A 24,149-nucleotide genomic window follows, 5' to 3' on the forward strand; every position below is an offset into this window, starting at 1 on the left:
AGCTTTGTATTTGTGTAAAAATAAAAACACATGTAAATAAAATGCATTTAATATATTATAGTTTTGAAAACATGGTTACAATAGTATTAGGATAATTTTAATTCCGATGTGCATAGTTATTACATCATCATCAAGATACCCATGCCCCCTGGGGCCGGGAAGTTGGCGCTAGAGGTAAGGTGTCTGCCTTGCAAGCGCTAGCGTAGGACAGACCGAGGTTCGATCCCCCGGCGTCCCATATGGTCCCCCCAAGCCAGGGGCGATTTCTGAACGCATAGCCAGGAGTAACCCCTGAGCGTCAAACGGGTGTGGCCCAAAACCCAAAAATAAATAAATAAATAATTAAAAAAAATGATACCCATGCCCTTGTATTACCTTGTAATTTTTTAAATTATGGGATGGGGCTGGAGAGATAGTATAGCAGGTAAGACACTTGTTTTACCTGCAGTTGAACTAGGTTTAATTCCCAGCATTTCATGTAGTTCCTGAGCCTACCAGGAGTGATTCCTGAGTACAGAGCCAGGACTAACCTCTGGCCATTGCTGGATGTGGTCCCAAAACAAAACAAAACAGAAAAAATATTATTTTTTCCTTTTTAAAATTTAAAAATTTATCCAAGAACCATGATTTACAAGATTATTGATAGCTGTATTAGGTATATAATATTTCAACACCAAACTCACACTAGTGTCATCAGTGCTCCCATGTTTTTTCATTCTCCCTGCCCCTACCCCTGCCCCCTGGGTGAGGGCAGGAAGAATTCAGTGGCTGCAGCTTAGATCTCACATTTTCAGTGTTTTTGAGTCAGTGCTTTGGGTTTATAGGTGTATCACTATCCCAAATTACTAATATAATGGAGGCCCTGACCCCTATTCCCTCATTACTCCTTTTCTCATCTTCCTTCCTTCCTTGATTTCTTTCTTTCTTTCTCTCCTCCTCCTTAAGTTCTAGAGCAAAGAGTGATCTAGGCATTTCCCTTTATTACATTACATTTCCTCATCCAGTTATTCTATATACCACAGGTAAATGAGATCATTTTATGTTTCTCTTTCTTCTGGCTTGCTTCATTTAACGTGAAAATTTCCAGTTCCAACCAGGTTACAGTAAATTGCATGATTTCATCATTCGTTGCAGTTTCATAGTATTCCATAATGTACATCTTTATAATTCACTCATCTGTGGTTGAACACCTAAGTTGATTATATCTCTTAGCTATTGTACTAACTGCAGCAATATATAATAGTGTATATACATCCTTTTGCATTAGAGTTTTAAAGTCCTGTAGGTAGATACCCCAAAGTAGAATCGCTGGGTTATATGGAATCTCACTTATAAGTTTACTGAGGACTCTCCATACAGTTTTCCACATGGGTTGAAGCAGACAACATTCCCACTAGCAGTGGATGTAGAGTTCTTTTTTCACCACATCCCCTCCAGCATAGATTAAAACAAAAACATTATTATAGAATAGGTTATGCCCATTACACTAGTGTTGATATGTATAGTCTTGGTGTAAATAGTTACCTCACCACACCACCACTAAAGTGCCTAAGATGCCCCCACTATGCCCTAGGTCACCTTCAGTCCACCTATTTATTTCACCCCCAATCTGGTATTCTTAATTCTGTATTCCAGTGGCCAGGGTTTGCTATCAACTGATATTGTTTATACCATTGTTTCTTTGTAAACCATAAGTGTGTGAGATCATATGATATATTTCCTTCTCCCTCTGGCTTATTTAATTCAGCATGATATTGTCTAGTTCCATCCATGCTGCAGAGAACTCCAAGGTTCCATCTTCTTGAGAGCTGCATAGTATTTCATTGTACATATACCCCAATATTTTTTTCTAGTCACCTGTTATTGGACATTTTGCTTTATCTCAATACCGTGACTATTGTATTCAGAGTATGGAAGCTCTGCTGCAATGAACATATGTGTGTTATGCATTTTTGGAGGAACGTTTCCTTGTGTTAAGGGTAGATATTAAGAAGTGGAATTGCTAGGTCATATGGTGATCTATTCTTAATTCTTGGAAAATATTACTCTGTTTATGATGACATTCCCCTATGGGTGAATGAGAGTATGGACAGAAACTTGTTGTTTCTTTTGGGTCATACCCAGCAATTCTCAGAGATTTCTTCTGGCTCTGCACAAAGGAATTAGTCCTGGCAGGATTAGAAATGCATATAGGATGCCAGGGATCGAACCTAGATCAGCCATGTGCAAGACCTACTCACTATACTATCTGATCCCTGGACAGAATTTTTATCACTTATTCCTAAGCACATTCACTAGAAGGGTAGTTAATTAATAATGACTGAGATAGGATGATGTAATCATGTAGATGACTTTTTATGGGCACAGGAGAGGAAGTATACCTGAACTATGGAAGATTCTATTAGGAGAATTCTCATGTGAGTGCGGGTGGGAGCAGATGAATGTTGTCACATTTAGTGGTTTTCTTCTTCCAGCCATGTGAATAATTACATCTGAAGAGTAAAATAAACATATTTTCAGACATGCAGGGACTCAGGAAATTTACTTCCCACATAACTTTTCCAAAAAAGAACAATTACTGGAGCATATTTTCCAGTCAAAAATAAATGATTAAGAAATGGTGAAGCACTTGACCCAAGAAACCATGGTAATAACACAGCAAAGCAATGAAAAGTAGCCCTGGTCTCAGAACTAGGAGCACAGAGAAACACATAACAGTCATGAGAAGTCAATCATATCTTCAGAAAGAAAGTGAATTCCCTGAACCAAACTGCACTGTCAACGACTTTCAAGAACAGGTGCTGGCACATCCTTATTTTTTCCTTTGTTTTTAGAAGCTCTGCAAAATACATAAAATCACACTCCAGGTTTGAAGGGAACAGAAATGTGTCCTTGCTCTCAGCATTTGATGGGGAGAAGGAACAGAAAGTGCCTTTGCTTTTCAGTCTTAAATCTCTTCCCACTTCAGGTGGCACAGCTTGGGTGACAATCACATTTCCTTTTTTGGGGTCTCATCATGAGTCTTGATTCTCAATCATGGCTTTGGGGATTTTGGGGGGGATTGGGTAGGTCCTCTCAGGCAGTTCCCAGAAGTCCTCAGGGGCTTTGTCTGGAGATTCTCAAAACAGTTTGTTGGTGGTTCAGTGCTCAGGCCCAAGGATGTGGTGGTGTTCAGGCCCTATAGTAATTACTGGAGCCACCCTAGTGGTGCTTAGAGGCTCCAGGGCTGAACTTGCCGGTGCTTGGGAACCATGTGGTATGGGGGGGGTTGTCATATTAGGGTCATTTGCATACAAGGCATATACCTTAACTACTGACCTATATTTCTGCTCCCTCAATTATAGTTTCAGTGCTATTTACTTTGGAAAAAAAAACATTTTTATACTCAATTTAAGGACAAAACCCAGAAAATAAAATTACTGAATAGAAGGTAAGTTGATCTTTGGAGACAGGGAAGCAAAGCTGAGGGAATAATGAGAGGGATGGGAAAAGAAGAGAGAGATTTTTCTGATAAATCTCTATATAGTTCCAGGAAAATGGTACAGAGAACCAGAATCCATGTTCAATCCCACGGCATCCCATATGGTCTCCCCAAGCCAGGAGCGATTTCTGAGTACCTAGCCAGGAGTAACCCTTAAGCGTGACCAGGTATGGCCCCAAATAAAACAAACAAACAAACAAAAAACCCCAAACAGAATCCATGTGAAAGGTCCAGGTTATTTTTTTAACTTCTTTTATTTGTTTTTGGGTCACAACCGGCAGTTCTCAGGGGTTACTTCTGGCTCTATGCTCAGAAACTGCCCCTGGCAGGCTCAGGGGATCATATGGGATGCCAGGATTTGAACCACCATCTTTCTGCATGCAAGGCAAACACTCTACCTCCATACTACCTCTTTGGCCCCATAGCTCCAGTTTTTGACCCCAGAAACTCATGGTTTCCCCAACACAAACAAGTACTGAATTGACAGTAATCCTTTCCAGCTCCCCTTCAGGATAGCTCAGATGTGGCTCCTACCCATAACAATTATATATAACAGTGGCATGTCATGGAGAAGAATACTTTGTGGTTGCTTTGGCTGTAGGAGTTGAGAAATGTGGGAAGAGCCATATGGTATCTGGCGATCAGGACCCTGGACTGCCACCTCACTGTGTGGTCACTGCCATCTTCTAGCCCACTGCCCTGGTAAGGGGAAGCCCAACCATTTCTATTGCTTCTTGAAATACCTCACTCTCTTTGCCTCAGGAAACCATGCTCTCTGTGAGGATTTGCATGTGGAGAGGAGAAGGAGGCACCACCTCCATAGCTTTTATGTCACTCATCAAATGCTCCATATCTCTGGGTGCTGGGATTCTCCTTCTCCAGTGACTTGAGTGTCCACACTTGCTCCACTGTTCTTGGCCTGAGTGCTGTCAGAATAGGTCACTGGTTTGTGCTGCTGGTAAAACACCACACCTTACCCAACACCACACCTAAACACAAGTCTTCTCACCTTCATAATCCCACACCACACTTGTTTCTGGAATTTAATGGTACTGGGATTGATTTCTAGGTCCCTATCTCTGATTCCTAGAACTGGATTATGTGTGTGCCAGAGGTAAGGTGTTCAACTGACTTAGCTCCACTCTTTTCATAGTGGTGCTGATTACTTAGACACTGTCCTGCAGTCTCCAGCTATGAACACACAGCCAGAATTCTGTTCTGCCACTTTCCTTTCTTTTTCTGAATATTTCCTTTGTTCAATCACATACCTCCTCTCTCTGAGTCTCCTTGTTTCTTCACAAATGTTAGAAACACTCCTAATATCAACAGGCATGATGAATAGTAATGTTTAAAGCACATAGTGATAATGAATGAGAGGCATTCCCACCACCAGTGTTGTCCTCCCTCCACCCCTGTTCCCAGCATGCATCCGGAATCTCCCTCAATTACCCCCTGTAATGCTAGTGAAATTGTTCCCCACTTGTATTGAAATGACTATTTTAAATTTTTTAATTAATTAAATTTGGGGTCTTCTGAGCAGTGCTCAGGAGGTTGAGGGGTGCCTAGAGGTGATTTTGGGACAGTCAAGTCATTGGCTCAGTGCAGGGGCCTAGGGATGTGGTCCTTCTCGGGATCTGATGCTAGGGATACCCAAATCACCCAGGCAGTGCTGGTGTGAGGTATGCCAAAACCACACAAGGATCTTCAGTGCTGTGCTTGGCAATACTCAATGGATCATGGGGTGCTGGGAACTGAACCAGGTTAGGCACAAGCTAAGTATGTGCTGTGCCCTAACTACTATTTTATCTCCTGGCCCAATTTATTTATGTTACTATATTTTTTTCAACTTTGGCACCTTAATTTAAATTTTTTTGTTTGTTTTTGAGTTACACCTGGCAGTGCTCAGGGGTTATGCCTGGCTCTTTGCTCAGAAATCGCTCCTGGCAGGACCATATGGGATGCCGGGGATCGAACCTAGCTATGTCCTGAGTCAGCTACATGCAAGGCAAGCACCCTACTTTTTGCTCACATTTTAAATTGCTTGAGGTAATGTGTTTTACAATGCTGTTAATAATGGTTTCATGTATCCATCATTTCAGTACCATACCCATGACCAGAGATACCTATCTCTCTCCTCCAAGGTCCCCAAAGTCTCTACTCCAATCATTTTTATTTTAATGCTTAATATAGGAAATAACGATAGACATGGCTCACATAAACAGAAACCCTTTGAATATCTCAATAATTTTGAGGATGGACATGGTCTTGAGAGTAGAGAATCTGAATTTCTGGCCCAGGGTTTCACAGGGAGCAGGAAATTTTCTCAGTTTCCTGGGCTCCCCTATTGATAGGCAAGTCTACATCTTTCTTTTACTCATTTGTGGAAAATTGGGAATGGAGTCTGTGTTACTGTAGAGCTCTGACCTGATGATCTTTCCACTGATGAGCATTCTCTTTGACCTTGTTATGACCTTAAAGTGTGGAATGGTATCAAAACTAGCTAAAACTAGAAATACCAGGAAGATCACAAAAAAGAAAGCATACTTACTTGACTTTCAGATCATTCCTGGCTGAAGTGGCCAACAACGAGAACAGGGACATTTGGTATAGCCCTCCCCCCTTATCTTGCACTTGAAAGCTAGATACAAAAGCATGGTATTTTGGTTGGTGTTGATGATTGGGTAGTTTGTTAATTTTTCTTTATTTTTGTAGCAGGGATCAAACCCAGAGCCTTTCACATGAAAAGATATATCACTGAGCTATATGCCTGACTTAAGTAAGTTTTAAGTTAAAATTTAAGTCTTAAGTCTCAAATGCCAGAGAAGGCTTAGTTTGAGAGAAGGAATTGTCAGTGAGTGGTACTGTCTTTTTTTTGGAGGGTATGCTAATTTTCTCTGTTTCGTTCCAATTTTAGTATATGTGCTGCTGAAGCTAGCACTGGTACTGTCTATTGATGGAAAAGTTTTCTTCATTTGACACCTTCACTATTCATCATGCAGTCCTTGTGCCTCACTCTTTTCTGAATGAGGCAGCCTTACAGGGTTGATCACCTAGGATGGTCTCTTTTTAAGGATACAACAGGGCCCTGGCCTAGGACTTGGGACAGATGCTGGAAGAAGCAGTTCTCATCCAGCTTACCCATGGAGCTAGCACCTCTCTGGACATCACAAAGAATAAAGGAAGGCTGTTATCCCAAAGGGTTGTGTTGGGGAGAGTTGTGCCTGACTCATTATTCATTTCATGAATATATGAGATCCTACTTGGTGCTAGGTACTAGGTACTTCACACATGGATCTTCACATAGTCTGAGGTCAGGTATGAACACAGGGCTTAGCCTGTGTGAACACACATACTTATAACTTCATCCTGAGATCCTACCCTGGGGTTCAGAGCTGGTGTCCCTTTCCTGTCTTCCCTGGCTTCCAGCTAGGTTTTCTTCCACCAGACTGGCTCTTGTGACTTGTGGGGAGAGAAAGAGCTCTGTCCCACTGGCCTGGGCTTCCATGGGCATGTGGACCCCAACACAAGAGATTGTGGCACTCACTTGGCTCCAGTGAACATGGCCTGGGACGTGAACTTTGATTTGTTCCTTTTATAATGGCTGTATCTGCACTTTTCAAGATCTGGACCATGAAAAATGATATGTTGAACAGCGGTTTAACTGCACGAAGTTCAAGTCTATTTCTCCCCTCAGTTCTCTTGACGTTTTTCTCTTTCAGTCTTAAGGTGAGGAGAATGGCCTTTTTCCCTGCCCTCAGAAGATACTGGCCTGTTGATTCAGCTCTTCCTTTCCCTTCAGTTCATTTCCTTGTCAGTAAGCAGGGAAATGTGAGCCTTTTTAAAGACAGGAGACTTTGGAGGTTTTTAGGGTTCCCTGCCAGTTCAGGCAGCCTCAGGGGATGGGAGAGATTCCAGATCTGTGCTAAGAAGGCGTGTCACTGGGCCCATGTCCCTCCCCCCCACCAGCCCTCCTTCTGGCCCCTTGGCTGTGGGACTCCCAGACTGAATTGAAGGGATTTTGCCAAGGGACTTAGGACAGCTCAGCTTATTTTTATTAGGGTGTTTTCATTCTTCTGTATGGTGTTATCTTTGAGAAGCTGATTTTAAGTCTTAATTTCTAGATAGTTCCCTCCTTCACAGTAAAATAACAACAATAAAAACATTAGTTAACAGAGGGAGGGGGGAGCCCAGAAATGCCTGGAAGACAATAATATGGTGCTGTGAATATTTGCAATCTCACACTAGGATTAACTAAATGTCCTTCTTGCACTCTTGTCCAGCTACCATGTATGGGCGACCTTCACCTGCATTGGGCCCCAGGTAGAAGTGGGGATTCCTCGGGTTCAGCATGGTCTCTGTACAAAGGGGTAAATGGGCAGGGCCTAGAGCTAGATGCCCTGACCTTCTCTTTTAGGCCTGGCACTGTATGTGTGTAGGAGTGCGGAAGCTTTGGGGCTCTCTAGTGTATAGAGGCAGACCATGGGTATAGAGTTCTGACGCAGCTGTGGGTCTCACTGGTGGTGCCTGGGGAATTCTCAAGGCATCCAGGGAGGGATCTGGAACTGCCTAAGTGTCGCTCTCACCACACCCTTCAGCCAGTCCCCTCATCTCCTAGCACAGTGGTGGAAGGCTTTTTTAGAGTGGGTGGGGAAACTGACCGGGCCAGGGGAGGTGACCAGGCCCCTCTGGTGACCGTGGCTGCTGGGCCTGCTGGGTCTGTCTCACTGAGGCCTCTGTTCCGAGGGTGTCTGCTGACAGGCGCTGCGGTGGGTGGCAGGGGAGGGGAGGTAATTTGGTCCCATCTTGGCAAGATGTCCTCTGCGTCAACAGGCCGTGCTCACACAGTCACTGATTGTCACATTGTGTGTCTGATGCTTTTCCTCTTTTAAAAAATAAAGACCTACTGTTTCTAAAGAGAACTGGCAATCAGCCAGAAAAGTGTGAGTTTAGAGCTTGGTTAAAGGAGGAAGACAGATTTTTGCAGTTTGGTTACTTGGGGCAAGGGTTTGGGCACACTGATCAGTGCAGATGCAGGCCTTCTGCTTGACGAGGGTGATCCCTCCTGTGGGGATGTGTAGGGTGGTAGGGTGGGGTGGTAGTGGGAGAGTACACTGGGGTCCCACAACAGAGGCGGGGGCAGGGTGTGCAGTAGTGAGGGCTAGGAAGAGGTGGAGGTAGTAATGATTCATCAGACAGGAAAAAACAAAGAAATTCAACACTGTGCCCACCACCGTGCCTATAGGAGCTCTATGCCAAGTCTGTTAGCAGTTTTGTCAACTTCAGCTGCCTTGTGGAACAAGGCTGAGCTCCGTGGATGGAGGAGAAGCATTGGTGTATCTGGGTCTTGCTGGGTGTTCTCCATGCCAGCCCAGGCCTGAATAGGTGCTCAGGAAATTCTTGCTCAGGGCACTTTGTCTTTCAGTCCTTGTGATTCCACAGGGAGCGTGTCCCAAATGAAAACAGCACCACTGACATGACAGAGTGCCACCACTGCTTCATTCCTGAAAGAAACGGGTCCCCAGACACTAGGCTGCCTCTGTGGGTGCAGTGTCTGAAGGAGAGACCGGATGTTTATATGCTACCAGTGTGGGAGGAGACCTTTACCTGGGTTCATCCAACCCGACTGCTCACAGCTGCTGAGACTGCATGTCCTTGTGTACTCGCCAGTGTTGGGGCTGCGTTGATGTGTCCGGGTGTCTGAGTTGACAGCCCTGTGTCTACATTATGTCATTACATCTGCTTGTTTGCTTTGTTTCAGCATGATTTTCATCACTGTCATTTGAAAAAATGTCCTTGCTCTTCCTTTTCACTTTACGATCCATCTTGAGAAGAGGTATTTGTCTCACCTTGGACCTAAGAGCATACACCCCAGAGCCATATCTGCTGTATGTGCATGTTCATGTGCATATATATGTGAAAGCATACATTTCCATGGATGCAAATGTACATGGGTGTGCAGATGTATATTAAACTTACACACAGATGCATATACATATACCCACACATATACATGTGGTGTGTGTGTGTGTCTTCTTCGAGTTTGAGGTCACCAATCATAGTGAAATACTAAGAGGGTCTGCCTTACAGGGTTACTTCAAGTCTTCCCACATGGAACACATTCAGGCTATTCCTAGTGTTAAACAGATGCTTGTATATTTCAGGATCTTATGAAATGATCAGAGTTAAAATATGCCAATAAAAGACGTAGAGAGCAGAAACAGCTGGCTGTTAGGCTTGGACATGCAATTGGGTGCTGTCTGAGCCTCTGCTTCTCAGATACTATGTTACTGAGTAGAGAGCTCCAATTTGAACATTTGGTGAAACCCTTTAACTGTCAAGAGAGTTTTTCAGGTGCTGACTAAAATGTGTCTTTAAATTTTTTTAATTAAAGCAGATCATTTACAAAGTTATTCAGAGTTGAAATTTAGATACTATACAATAGTTTATCAAAAATCCCACCACCAGTATCAACCTCTTTCCATCAGTATTTCCAGGTTCCTTCCCATACCTTACACCCCTACAAGTATGTTATCTTCACAGACACCTTTATAAATATGGTTGTTAAAGTTTGGGTCTCATGATTTCAGTGCTTTGACTATCATTTGAATATTTAACTGTGTCCTTCTTTGACACCACAAGTGAATGTGTATCAGATATATATTCCTTCCTGCTCAGGAATGACTCTAGCCAGGCAAGGTTTTGTTTTGTTTTGTTTTGTTTTGTTTTGTTTTGTTTTGTTTTGTTAAAGGGTTTAATAGAATAGAACAGAACAGGTAGGAAGGGCAGCCAGGGTCTTATAGCAATGCAATTCAGAAAGTCCAGCCAATATCCCGCCAACCAATAACTCTTTTCACCTATAACTCTCCACCAACCCTACCACTAACTCTACTACCTCTATGGTATTCCATCAACTGTTTTTATGGGCCCAGGACAACTGCTTCTCAATTTGATCCAGGAATTTCTAATTGAGAGGACCCTTTGCTCTAAAAGTGATAGACCCCATTTTGGGGATTCATCTCTTAGATGTATGTACCTAAATCCTCTTGATCCCTGGTCCCCATTATTTCTCACCTTTATCTTCTCTCCTTACACTTTCTCCTCACTATTATCTAGGCCCACGGGTTGAATGTGTCTTAAGTCTGCTCATATGTATTTGGAGGAGAGTTGTCATCTGCCTGCATTCCTTGTAATGGTGGACAAGGATGATGTACCTCCACTGTGGAGGGAAGGAGTGCCCTCTCCCAAATATCAGAGAGATGAATAAAGAAAATTCTGTGCCAAATGGACTGACTATTCCCTTCTCTACTTCTTCCCATGGGAAGCTGCTTCCTTCCTCATTAGTCCTGTTGAGGCTAATGCTTCCTGTGTGTCTAGGAGACCAAGGCAGGGCTAACCCTAGAGCTCTATCTGGCCAGTCACAGTGATTTATTTAGGGATGAGCATTACTCCACTTTGGACATATAGATGCTTCTTGAAGCTCTTCTACTATATCTGATGAAGAAGGTTGCTATTCTGTGTTAGCAAGTTTTAAGGATGATCTGTGTATAATATGAAAGAATGAAACAAATATTAAAAGAGAAGCCACAGAGTAGTGAAAAATAAAGACACAGAAACATAAACACATTATTTAAGTGCCTGGATTCAACTTTACCTGCACCGGTCTAAACCCTAAGCTCTCTTAATTATGTAAGTTAATAAACTTACATTGTTTTATTAGCTTGAGTTGGGTTTCTGTCAATTACAGTTAAAATACTCCTGGTTATGAACCTGGAGAAATAGCACAGGAGGTAAAGTGTTTGCCTTGCTTGCAGTTGGTTCTGGCTTGAATCCTTGGCACAACATTTGGTTCCTTGAGCACCACCTGGGGTCATTCCTGAAAACTAGAAATAGTCCCTGAGTACCATTGGGTGTTATCCAACCTCCTGGTTCTGAAAATAAAGCTTCACCTCTATCATCTGCTTGTATGTTTATGGATTAATATTTCTATCTACTTGTTTGTTCCAATTCAAATTGCTTTTGATTTAAGAGTGAGAATTAAAAAATTAATTCATAGTCTAAAATTAATTATTATGGAGCTTTAAAACTTTTTGCATTAAATACAAAAAACAATTACCAGTTAGGAAAGATCTGAATGAGAGTGGCAGAAGTAGATGTTGGATAAAGTAAATGCTACTGATAATCTAATTTCTTTTCTTTCTCCTTTTTTTTTCTATTTTAAATAGTGTTCTGGGTTTATTTCTGGCTCTATGCTGGAGTGACCAGGTGGTGCTAGGGACCAAATCTGGGTCTTCTGTATGCAAAGCATATACTAAGACCTGTGATCTATTTCTTTGACCCATACATACTTGATTTTCTAACAATCTTCTCACACTGTAGATGATATAAGTAGTTGATTTATTAACTAATATTTGAATATTATCTCAGCATATTGAATAGAATATTATTTTATCTAATTTTTCACTATTTGGAGTCCAGCGCTATTAATGCATATGCTTTCTTTTACATTTGCTCAAAGACAGAAAATTCAGTAAAAATCAAATTCATAGGCATTTGATTAATCTTCTCATTTCTTTTAATAAAAATATGCTAAATATCTAGGGTCAAAAGTGGAAGGAAATAAATAATGCTGCTTAGTTTAACTGGCAAAATTCAATGTCTACGGGTTGGAAAGATAGTGCAGTGGGTGTGGTGCTTGCCTTGTACATATCTGACTTGAGTTTGATCCCCAGCAACCCATATGGTTTCCAAGGACCACCAGAATAATTTCTGAGAGCAACCCTTGAGCACTGCAGAATGTGGTCCAAAAAACAAAATAAAAAAACCCAATATCTAGTCTTCTGAAAAAGAAACAGTAGTAAAACAGAAATGATTTGATATAAGACATAGAGAAAAGTAAGGTAGACACAGAACTTTTTGTCAGAAAATGTGAACTGAACATACGATATTCATTTTTTTTAGTTTTTCTTTTAAAATTATTCTCATATTTACCCCTTTGCTAATCCTTCATTTTAATATACAGGTTTTTAATATTCCAAGGGGTGTTTTGTTCATAGATGTTAGGCCAATGTACCTCAGGATATTTTATAAACACATCTATTGAAATAGCTGACTTTTTCAGTTTTGACAATTCAGTATACTGATATAACAGGTAGTTCCATTTAGCCACCGTACCGAGAGCACAGTTTAGCACAGTTTGATATTTAACACTGCAGCTTCACCATAAAAAATACAATTTATGCTAATATGTTCTATTCGGGCCTGTTTCCAGCAAAGCCTACAATTTAGCCACTTCGAATTCTCACAACCGCCGTTTACTAATAATGCTTGATTTCAACAGAAAAAAAACAGCCCTTAAATTCAAACAGCATGGGAAACCCCTATTTTGAGGGAAGTTAATCATTTGGCGATCCTTTAATCCTTATGCTAAAAGTTGGACGTGATTTTCACATCTCCTTTGTTTTCTTTCTTCACATTTATATTATGTTCTGCATCCTGATAGAATTCATCCAAGTACAGCATGTTCTCAGCGTATACAAGGAATGTCTTTCTGAGCCACATAATTCAAAATGTGTACAATCGAATCTAATTTCCTCCAAGGAATATATAGAAAGTGGGGTTTGCTTGACCCAGCTGTCTAGAGAGATGATACTACTTATTTTATTTTAGTTTTGGTTTTTGGTTTTGGGGTCACACCCGGCAGTGCTCAGGGGCCACTCCTGGCACTACTGCAAGAAATCGCTCTTGGCTGGCTCAGGGGACCATATGGGACACCGGAATTCCAACCACTGTCCTGCATGCAAGACAAACGCCCTACCTCCATGCTGTCTCTCCGGCCCCAATATTACTTATTTTATTGACGCTGCCTCACACTGGCGTAATATGCCACTGTTCCATGTCTCAGAGTCCTTGTAGATGCATGTTAAATCATCAGGCTGTTACCATAGGCTGTGGCAGGAGTTGAGGTGGCACCTGTCCTTGAGCAGAAAGTGGGGGAGCAGCCACAGTAGGAATAGTGGGGTCCCCCATTCATAGGCAAATCTCCATGAGAGCTGGGTCTGTGTCTCTTCCACTTGAGCCAGGGTTGGCTGTGATTGTTTTGATACTATGAATTATGAGGTGTATTTCAATAAACAGAATAATGGTCACCTTCCTCTACCTCATAGATGTCCATATCTTAGCCTCCAGAACCTGGGAATATGTTACCTTATGAGGCAAAAAGGAAAGAAGACATCTGGACCCAGTGTATTCTCCCGAGTCTTTAAAAGAGGAAGGAAGAGTGACAGAGACAAAGAGAGAATTGAAAAGTTGATGTAGCTGGTTTTGAAGAAAGGGAAAGGCTTAGGGTATGTAGGTGACTTTTATATGTTAGCAAAGGCAAAAGGTTAAATTCTTCCTTAGAGTTTCCAGAAGAAACACAACACTGACACTACATTTGTAGACTGAGATATTCATTGGGGAAACTGGACCTCTGTATCTAGAAGATAAAGAATTTGTGTTGTTTGAGAGCACTGAGGTTGTGGTAGACTTGTTGGAGTGGCAACAGGAAATGAATAATGCAGTTGGGAATATTGGTCCTCTCAACCATTTTCCCCCAGAGGCTTCTCCCTCTTGAAATCCAGCATCCTGCTGTGAGTCATACAGGCCACATGAAAAAACTGTGTGGATTGTAATTCAAGTGATTACATTTTTTTAATTATATAAAAAATAAATTGGCTGATGGGGCTAAGATTGGCTTCACTTGTGGAGCCAAGTCCCGAGGCATCATGGTCCAGGACTGAGAGGTAAAAAAAAAAGGGGGGGGAGTTTGATGATCTCACCCCCCAGACATCTAGATTTCTCCCCAAATATTTGAATCTTTCTAGCTGAGAGCCCAGATATAGAGGCAAGTAGATAGCTGCTCTTGATGGTCTCCTGTCTAAATTTCAAATGCACAGAATCCATTAACTTAAAGACTCTTGTCTAGGGGGTAGTGGGGGAAAAATAAAAAAGACTCTTGCCTATAAATCTGGGACAATTTATTGGATAAAGAAGGAGGGAAAGATATGTGGAACAAGATAAAAAGTATGGACAGGTCTCTGGCCATATGTTAACATTATGTTCTATTTGGACGGTGAAGAGGTGAGGGGGCTGAGAAAAAGAGATAGCCCAAGAAATTGGAATCATCAGGTGGTTTGACATGGTCCTTGCATTCTGGAGACCAGAATAAGTAATTTTATGTTGATGCCATCAGGGATGGGTAGTTCCTTATAGCATGTCAGGATGCTCCTAGCATCAAGTAATGGACACACTGGATGCTAGTGGCTGAAAGTCCAAAGGTGTTGACTGTTTATGCTAAGTCAAAAGGGTGAGGAAGTTAAGAGAGGGTAATTTCAGCAGATCCCTCTCATCATTCTAACAGAGGAATCACATAGAACTTGATTGGAGAAAGCCATGCAGCCATTTTAAGAGAATGATCACTGACTTCTGATATCCTCTACTTACTTGGGCCTATCTCCATAATACTTCATAATACACTGGATTATAGAGCAGCCCTCAAACTCTCCATTCTTCCATTTTCTAGGCTGGTTTGGACTGTGCTCCTAAATGTACCCAGTGACTACTCCTCATCTTCATCTTTCTCTGCACATTTCCTATGTATCCTTTGTTGCCCGAATTCTCAGAGGATCATCATGTGGCTCATTTTATTTTCCTCTGTTGCTTACTAACCTTCTAAATTATTCCTTAACTCTGCAGGTCTCAGCTCAGAGTGTACCAAGTAAGCCCCAGAAATTCTGTTCTTCCCACCTCGCTTTGTTCACGGTACTTTTTGTCCCACAGAAAGCCATTAAATTACCTCTTTACTGAGTTTATCCTCACTTCCTTGAAAGTGTCAGGAGAGAATGGAGTTTTGTTTCATTCATTTCTTATTCCTTGACTTCAGAATGAGTAGTGATTGAATGAATAAGTACTATCTGCAATCCTCAGAATTCTTTAGACATGATCCAATATATGTATCTGTGTGTATAGCAGACAGGTTTTGTTGATCTGAGATATAGAGAGTACTATGTAGCATCTGGGATAATCTATTGCCCTTTAGAGGATGGCTTAATTAAAGAATAAAGTCTTCTTGAACACTAAATCATTTTTTGAAAATATCACATTTAAAATATATTTGATAAATGACATTAATTTAACACTGCCAGAAGGACAGTATCTTAATAAATAGTTTGTTAAATGGGCAGTGATGCATATGTATGCTTATGCACTAGTTTTCTTTTTTTTAAATTATCTTTATTTAAACACCGTGATTACAAATATGATTGTAGTTGTATGATAACAGTCATGTAAAGAACAGCCCCCCTTCACCAGTGCAAGATTCCCACCACCAATTTTCCAGATCTCCCTCCTCCCCACCCCACCCACACCTGTACTCGAGACAGGCTTTCTATTTCCCTCATTCATTCACATTGTTATGATAGTTTTCAGTGTAGTTATTTCTCTAATTGCACTCATCACTCTATGTGGTGAGCTTCATGTCATGAGCTGCACCTACATGGGAAGATGGGGGGAAATAAAGGTTGAGACTGAGGCAGTAAAAGATTAGAAATGAGCTTTGTATTATGCACTAGTTTTCTTACTTAGCATAAAAAATTGTCCCCATGTGAATAAAGCCATGCCACATGCTCAACAAATACTTATAGAACAACAAAATTATGTATTGAAGTAATGATGCTATGGAAATAAATGTGGCCATAACTAAAAATTATATATATATATATATATATATATATATATATATATATATATATATATATATCTTGTGCAAGGAAAACCTGTCAGATATCAGTTTGGCATACAACCTACCCTCCTCTTCACATTCAACAACTAGTTACGTGTGGGAAGCTCAGTTTCAGAACTTTCTCATATTGTAATGTATATGAAGAGGGCATAGAGTGGGTTTTTTCCTCTCTCCTGAATTTATAGAGCAGAAAACAGAAGCACAACTACTATTATTTGAGCCAGTTCACATGACCAAGTTACATAATGGATCCAGTTCTGACTCAGTTTCCCTAATACCCAATGAATCTAAGGACATTTAGTCCTTAGTCTACAAAGACCTTATATTTGAACTGGGGTGAGTGTAACTCAAATGGACTGATAGTTAAACATTCTTTGTCTGCACAGAGGAGAGTTGGAATCTTAGCACTGCTCTGATAAATGTTGCTAATGTATGAGGAGATAAGTTACTGCATGGCTGCTAGACGTAATCACACATTGGACCCAGGTCCCTTTTATCCACGTTGTTTGGAGCTAAGTGAGATGCTGTTCCCTGTTTCCAGCTTGTTTTCTTCTCACAGCAGCTGGGAGATGGATGACAGGCAGGAGATGCTCAGCATTTCTCAGACTTCCCAAGAGATACATAGAGCTCACTGGCTCTTTAAAATGGCCTGAAGATCCTGGAAAATGGCATTTGGGAAACTTCTAGAAATTTATCTTAAGCAACTGTTACCACACACTGCCACTTCACCACACTTTTTCTTGTACCTGGGGACTCTGGGCAAGCTTTTCATGCTTCCATTGTTCTGGCCTCACTGTCGGAACTTGAAGTCATCCCCTGGATAGGACTTCCCTGCCCTGCTGTGTCTGTCTGAACTCTTTGCCTTTTGCCATCTCAGAACCTTGTTTATTTCCTACCTAGACCTGGGAAAGTTTACAATAGTCTTTTATCTATCTATCTATCTATCTATCTATCTATCTATCTATCTATCTATCTATCTATCTATCTATCTATCTATCTACCTATCTATCTATTGCTCCACCCATCAGTGCTCTGGGCTTACTTCTGGTTCTTGCCTCAAGTATCATTCATTCCTGGCAGTGGTATAGGGGTTGAACCTCATGCAAGGCCAACACCTTATCCAGTGTACTATTGCTCTGGCCTGCATCTTTTTTGTTTATGTTCTATTATTTCACTATATTTTTTACTCCCTAAAAGGCACATTTTGTTTGGTTCAACTCGTTTGTTTGGTTCAAGGGGCCTACAGAGGCCTTACATCTAGAAAACAAGTGGGAACCATGGTGGGGAGAAGGGGGAAATGAACGAATTTGTGATGAATTGTCCTCTCAGTTACTGTTGCATCAACTTTCTCTCCCAGGTCAGCATGAGACCTTCTCATAAAAAGTATGTCCATTAGCAACATTGAATCATTTCATACATGTGATTCTTCTTTCCTATAATAAATATAACATAATAAACAAAATTTTTCCATTGCTTGTTATTATTTTTAGTTTTTGGAAATGTTCTGGGGCTACTACTAAATCCGTGCTGAGAGAAACCTACTGGGAATGTTCAGGGAGCCATATATGATGTTGGAGACTGAATCGAAGTTGCTATATGCAAGGCAAGTGTCACCCCATCCCCTTACTATGCCTTCCTTATAATTTCTCTGACCTAGGCTCCAGTTTAGTTTCTTTATCTCTTTATTCTTTTCCTTGGCCTTCTAATTGATATAGCCCTTCTCTTAAATCGAGGTTTCTCTATAGATTTCACTTTCTAGAAAGTTGAAAATTAAATGTTTCTCTCTCATGCATTTGAGTAAAAACCATTTCCCTTCCTTTCCCTTTAGTTGCTATCACTGCTGTGACCAGGAATCTCATCCTGAGCTTGGTGCTTGCATACGTGCTCTCCGGCATGGTACTTTGAAGTGAGAGTAGTTGCCAGGGTACTCACATATTGGTTCTGGTTGTCACATGCAGCTGTTGTGTGCCACACCAAAGCTCTCACACTTAGTTGTGATGCCAGGGAAGCAAACTACAGAGCTGCTGGGATTAGAGTCTGGCGTGGGTGGCAGTGCCAGAGATCAAACTCACAGCCCTCACCAGCCTCAGGCTTTCCAAGTAGCACTTAGTTATTTCAGGTAGGCACTTTTGCACTAGAGCTAACCCCAGGCCCAAGCCCTTTGCATTCTCACTTGCTATTGCTTTCTTCCTCTTTCCTCCCTTTGCTCTACCATCCGTGTGACAGGACAGTTCTGAGTTTTGTTTTGCTTTTTGAAATACAGGTCACATTCCTTTAAAGTTTCCTTAAGAGAGCAGAGGATGGTTTAAATTCTTCCCATTTCTTTCTTGTTGTTCAAGGGCCCTTTGTTGCCTGTTGGTCTTTTTTTTTTCTTCACTCTAAGAAAATACTTCATCCAGACCTACTATTTGGTGAGAAAGTAACATGGCTATTTTCTTCTTTTCTTGATACCCTTTCTTTTCCTCAGCTCCTACTCTTTGGATTCTCTTGTTAAGTAAGGGTCTGTATTTTTTTTATAAATGCACCTACTTTCATAGAAGGTGGGTTGTGGAGAAGCCTATGGGTAGGGAACCCATTGTTAGGGAACTTGCTTTTATTCTCTCTTCCTAATGAAAATTAAAGCCAAGGAAAACCTCCCTGAGTTACTTGGCAGCTCAGAGAGGGGTGGTCAGATGTATTAGTGAATGTTTCTAGTTTTGGGTTTTGTGTTGCCCCAATTGGAATGAGCCAACAGCCACTTGGGACTGTGTCGTTTGCATTCCCTGGCTACATTTATTTATTTATTATTTATTTATTTATTCATTATATATTAGCTGCCCATTTGCTTACTGTCTCTGCTAGAATAGTTAATCTTTTCAAGTTACTCTCCTATTTTTCCTTCCTTCTCATTCATATTTCACAGGAAATCTACCTATCATCTCTCTCTCTATCATCTACCTATTATCTCTCTATCTCTCTATCTATCATCTATCTATCTATCTATCTATCTATCTATCTATCTATCTATCTATCTATCTATATCTATCTCTCTATCTATCTATCATTCTTTTTTTTTTTTTTTTTTGTTTGGGGCCACACCTGGCATTGCTCAGGGGTTACTCCTGGCTGTCTGCTCAGAAATAGCTCCTGGCAGGCACGGGGGACCATATGGGACACCGGGATTCGAACCAACCACCTTTGGTCCTGGATCAGCTGCTTGCAAGGCAAACACCGCTGTGCTATCTCTCCGGGCCCTCTATCTATCATTCTTCATCCATTCATTTACCCATCCATATCTGTACTTAAGAAAAAGTGTAACACAATGGAATACTACAATCGCTGTAAAGAATGATGCCATCATGCAATTCACTGCAACCTGATGGAACTGGAAAATATTATGTTAAGTGAAGTAATTCAGAAGAATAAACATAAATATAAGATGATATTACTTATATGTGGTATGTAGGTTAACTGCATGAAGAAATGCAGTATCTTAAAAGGGGATTGTTGAGAACATCCTAGGCCCTAGAATATAGTGAGGAGAAGGAAAGAGAAGGAAGAGGAGAAAGACTCATGAAATGACTGAAGACAGGGCTAAGGTGTTTCAGATGCATTGATGGTGTTAAGAAAGGATAGAACTAAGTATCCAAGCCATAATCAACAGTGAAGTCAACTTTAACAGCCAAACTTAAAAAGGTGCCTGTTATGATGATAGGTGGAGGTGGTGGAATGGATAGATTCTGGGAATATTGACGAGGGAGGTTTACATGGGTGGTGAGACTTATCCTGAAACATTGTATGTCTAAAATCCAACTGTGAACAATTTTGTAAATCACAATAGTTTAAATAAAAAAATTTAAAAAATGTGTAACAAAAGGCATATCACATTCTGAACTATTAAATATGTTCCTTTATTTATAGCATTGCAATAGAATTTGATTTATGTGCATTATATAATTGATAGCTAGAGTTTGCTTTGGTGAGTGGCTTTAAAGAAATTTTGATTCAGGGCCGGAGAGATAGCATGGAGGTAAGGCATTTGCCTTGCCTGCAGAAGGTCGATGGTTCGAATCCTGGCATCCCATTTGATCCCCTGAGCCTGCCAGGAGCAATTTCTGAGCATAGAGCCAGGAGTAATCCCTGAGTGCTGCCGGGTGTGATCCAAAAACAAAAAGAAAAATTTTTTGATTGGGTTTTATATGCATATGAGGTATTAGTGAAAGCTATTGTTAATGAGTTTCTTTTTCTCTTTTGGAGACCCTCTCATGTTTAATTTTGTTTTGCCGACATTTATTTGGTTCAACTTACATTTATTGGGCATCTGCTTAGTAGGGAACAGAGCCCTGAGAATATCAAATGGCCTCTTGCTGTCTTATAACTTGTCAAGATCTATTTGTAGTTTAACTATTCTTTCCTAAATTGGCAGGTTTAATGATACACCTCCAATTCTAGCACCTCTTCTGTCAGCAAGTAATTAATGAAAGTGTTACACAGGACTGGGCAAGAGCTGACCTTGTGGAGTTACATTTGTTAAATTCCTCCAAGTGGACATTTACACTGACCTGCTAATCAATTTTGCATTCACTGGATTCATAAATTATAGTTTCCCAGTTTCATGATGAGTAGGTCATACAAGGTAAAAAAAAAACTTTCCTCTTTAAATTAATTTCCCTCTTGGAATGACAAAAACTATCAGATTTATTTTGTTGAGAATATTTTTCCTCTGGGCTAGAGCTATTTTTTAAAATAACCCAGGACTATTTTTTCTATGTTCCAGACTTAAAGTGCTACAGTGGAAGGGGGACTTTGCTCTCTCTGTGTGTTGTTTCTGTCTCTATCTTTCTCTGTGTGTCTCTATTTCTTTCTCCTTTAGCTTTTGGGCCATATCTGGCAGTGCTCAGGGGTTAGTCCTATCTCTGTGCTCAGGGATCACCCCTGGCAGGTTTGAACAACCACATGAGATGCCAAGGATTGAACCCCATTTGACTGCATGCTAAGCAAGCACTTTACCTGTTATATTAGCTCTCTGATCTGGGAATTTTGTTCTCTTTATGCCTTTAACTGCTTTTCTTTGAAATTTTGAAGGAGGATTTTAAATTTTCCTTTAAATTTCCATCCCTAGAACTTTAGTAACTATTCCAGAAGAGCCTGACTCTTCTGGCCCTGTTGACATTGATGACAGATGCATTACCTGTTTTAATGTTATGTGTTTCCTGTAAAGTAAAAACAATAAAAACTTATACCATCATAAAGAAATCCACTTGGGAAATACTTCTAACTATGTCTAGGGATACTCATAAGTGGGCCAAATATACTCCCATTTCTCATCTTTTCATCTCCTAAGGAGATGAAACAAAGCCATTCTTGACTCTTATGGATCATGTCAGGAATCCTACCTTTTATGTCTCAGACAGCAAAATCCCTTTTAGCAATTATTTAGTAGTCTTCCCTTTCAATGCCTTCAAGAAACTTGCTTTGTAATTGTAATTTCTGATCTTTCGATGGAGACTGGACCATGCTTTTAAGATGCATTTTAAATATTTCAGAATAGAAATACTAAACAGCATTGGGGCAGTTTGATAGAATGGAGGGTAAGGCTTTGGCCTTACACACAGTCAACTCAAATTTGATACCCAGCATCCCACACGGTCCCTGAGCACTACCAGAATTCCTGAACACAGAGCTAGGAGTAATCTTGGAGTGCTTCTGGGTATGGCCTATAAAAACCTTTCCCCCCTCAAAAAAAAAAAAGGAAAAAAAGAAAAATGCCATATGATCAAACAATTTCATTTCTGGATACTTGAAGAATGCGAAAATGCCAATTAGAGAAGATACATACACTTCCGTTTCACTGCAGCATTAGTCAAGATTTGTGAATAGTGTAAGAAATCACTAATAGGTGAATGGATAATGACTATGTGGCATGTACCTTTATGTAACGGAATGATACTCAGCTATTAAAAAACCCGAATCATACTACATGTCACTCCATGAATGGAGCTTGAGATTAATATGCTAAGTGAAATAAACTAGAGAAAGAAGAGTATGGTATAATTTCTCTCATATTTGAAAGCTAAAGAAATAAAGTAAAAAATTAAATGAAATAAATCAAAACTCTTTTCTAGAGGATGGACAGGTGGTCCCTGTCTGGGAAGTGGGAAAAAGTGTAGAGAAGGTAAAGGACATCATCTCCTGTGTGATGGTAGAAGTAGATTTTAGTGGTGGCCATGATGCAGTATAGACACACCTGCCAAATGAAAAGGTTGTCACCTCAGACTCAAGTAATGTTACAAGCCAGTGTTACAAAAACAAACAAACAAACAAACAAACAAAAAAAGGGGCCGGGCGGTGGCGCTGGAGGTAAGGTGCCTGCCTTGCCTGCGCTAGCCTAGGACGGACTGCGGTTCGATCCCCCGGCGTCCCATATGGTCCCCCAAGAAGCCAGGAGCAACTTCTGAGCGCATAGCCAGGAGTAACCCCTGAGCGTCACAGGGTGTGGCCCAAAAACCAAAAAAAAAAAAAAAAAAAAAAGTGTTAGATTTGTAAAAGCCAGTGTTAGATTTGTAAAAGTTTAGATGTTGGGGCCAGAGTGGTGGTGCAAGCGGTAAGGTGTCTGCCTTGCTTTGCTAGCCTAGGACGGCCCTCGGTTCTATCCCAGAGTCTCATATGGTCCCCCCAAGCCAGGAGCGATTTCTGAGTGCATAGCCAGCAGTAACCCCTGAGCATCACTGGGTATGGCCCAAAAGCCAAAAAAAAAAAAACAAAAAAAACAGTTTAGATATTATAAAATGATACACTTCTAGCTTTAAACCCTAATAGAAAGGAGGGGGGGCAGGATGTAAAGAGGAGGGAGCTTTTGACTTTGGTCCCTTACACATTCCTAGGGGAAGGGGCTGGCACCACATTATTAAAGCCATGCATCACAGTAAAATGTGCATTCTGGAAGTCTGCCAAGTTTAAGGTGTTTACATTTTTATAGTAAAATACAGCCCAATACGGACTCCTAGGTAGCTAGGGGCCATGTCCAGGCAGTTGTCAGGTGCATTCCACACACATGTACAGGGGGTGGTCCCCCTTCTGAAATATGGGGGTGAGGCACAGATGTTGGCAAAGATCAGTATTTTTCCCTGCAGGGTGATGGAGTCGTCAGGTACTGCAATGACTCTCAAGTTCTTCCCAACTGTGTACGCCCATATTCCTTTGACTGGCTGGTTATAGAGCTGGCATAACAAGAAGTGGCTGGTTTCCCATCTCGTCTCTTGCCTCTGAGATTATGTGAAGGAAAAGGGGTCCAGGATGGTGAGCCAGCAGGTGGGGTGTGAGAGGCAGTTCATGTACTGCGCAACCATTTCTTTTTTCCAAGTGCACAGCTTTGGATAGCAGGGAGAAACTGGTATCACCTGTGAAGATGGGGCAAACAGGGGGGTCACCTGACTGGGCCAAAGGGAGGCAGACTCACTTGAGTCAGCTGCTCTGAGTGTAGCCTCTCATTCCTCACTCATGTCTTCCTCCACAGCTTTCCTTGGCAGCATTTTTTCCAGTGGGAGTCTCTAGCTGTATTCTCCAACTAACATGAAGGCCAAGTGAGGGGCAACTTCCTGTGATGGGAGTTCTGGGCCTCAAGTTCCTTTTTGCTCTTCTCTTCTTTGGGGTCTGCTTTTATGATTAAGGGAAGGCCTTTCCTGCCTCTCTTCTGGCTACTTGGCCCAGTTTACCAACATCCTCACTTTCTCATATTGGCAATGATAAGTGAGCACAAGATAAGATGAAAATGGTCCCTCAGCTGTGTTGAGAATGTGCTCTTGTGCTCTTGTTTGCTAGGTCTGCTGCAATGAAGTACCACAAATTTGCAGCTTTCCTTGGATCCACACAACTTCTTATCTCAGTAATGGAGCTTATGGATATGAGACC

The 24,149-nt window shown here is 41.1% G+C and overlaps 1 protein-coding gene and 1 non-coding gene across 2 annotated transcripts in view; both read right to left on the bottom strand.

The window, feature by feature from the left end:
* CTPS1 (CTP synthase 1) overlaps window positions 1-24,149 on the bottom strand; it is a 1,052,426-nt gene that overhangs the window by 60,692 nt on the left and 967,585 nt on the right. The gene's annotated exons all lie outside the window — the stretch shown is intronic.
* On the bottom strand, window positions 6,314-6,419 carry LOC126012423 (U6 spliceosomal RNA). The gene has a single exon (XR_007496899.1). It is a non-coding gene; the product is annotated as a U6 spliceosomal RNA (small nuclear RNA).

This window comes from Suncus etruscus, chromosome 6 (assembly GCF_024139225.1).
Source record: "Suncus etruscus isolate mSunEtr1 chromosome 6, mSunEtr1.pri.cur, whole genome shotgun sequence".
Lineage (NCBI taxonomy): Eukaryota > Metazoa > Chordata > Mammalia > Eulipotyphla > Soricidae > Suncus > Suncus etruscus.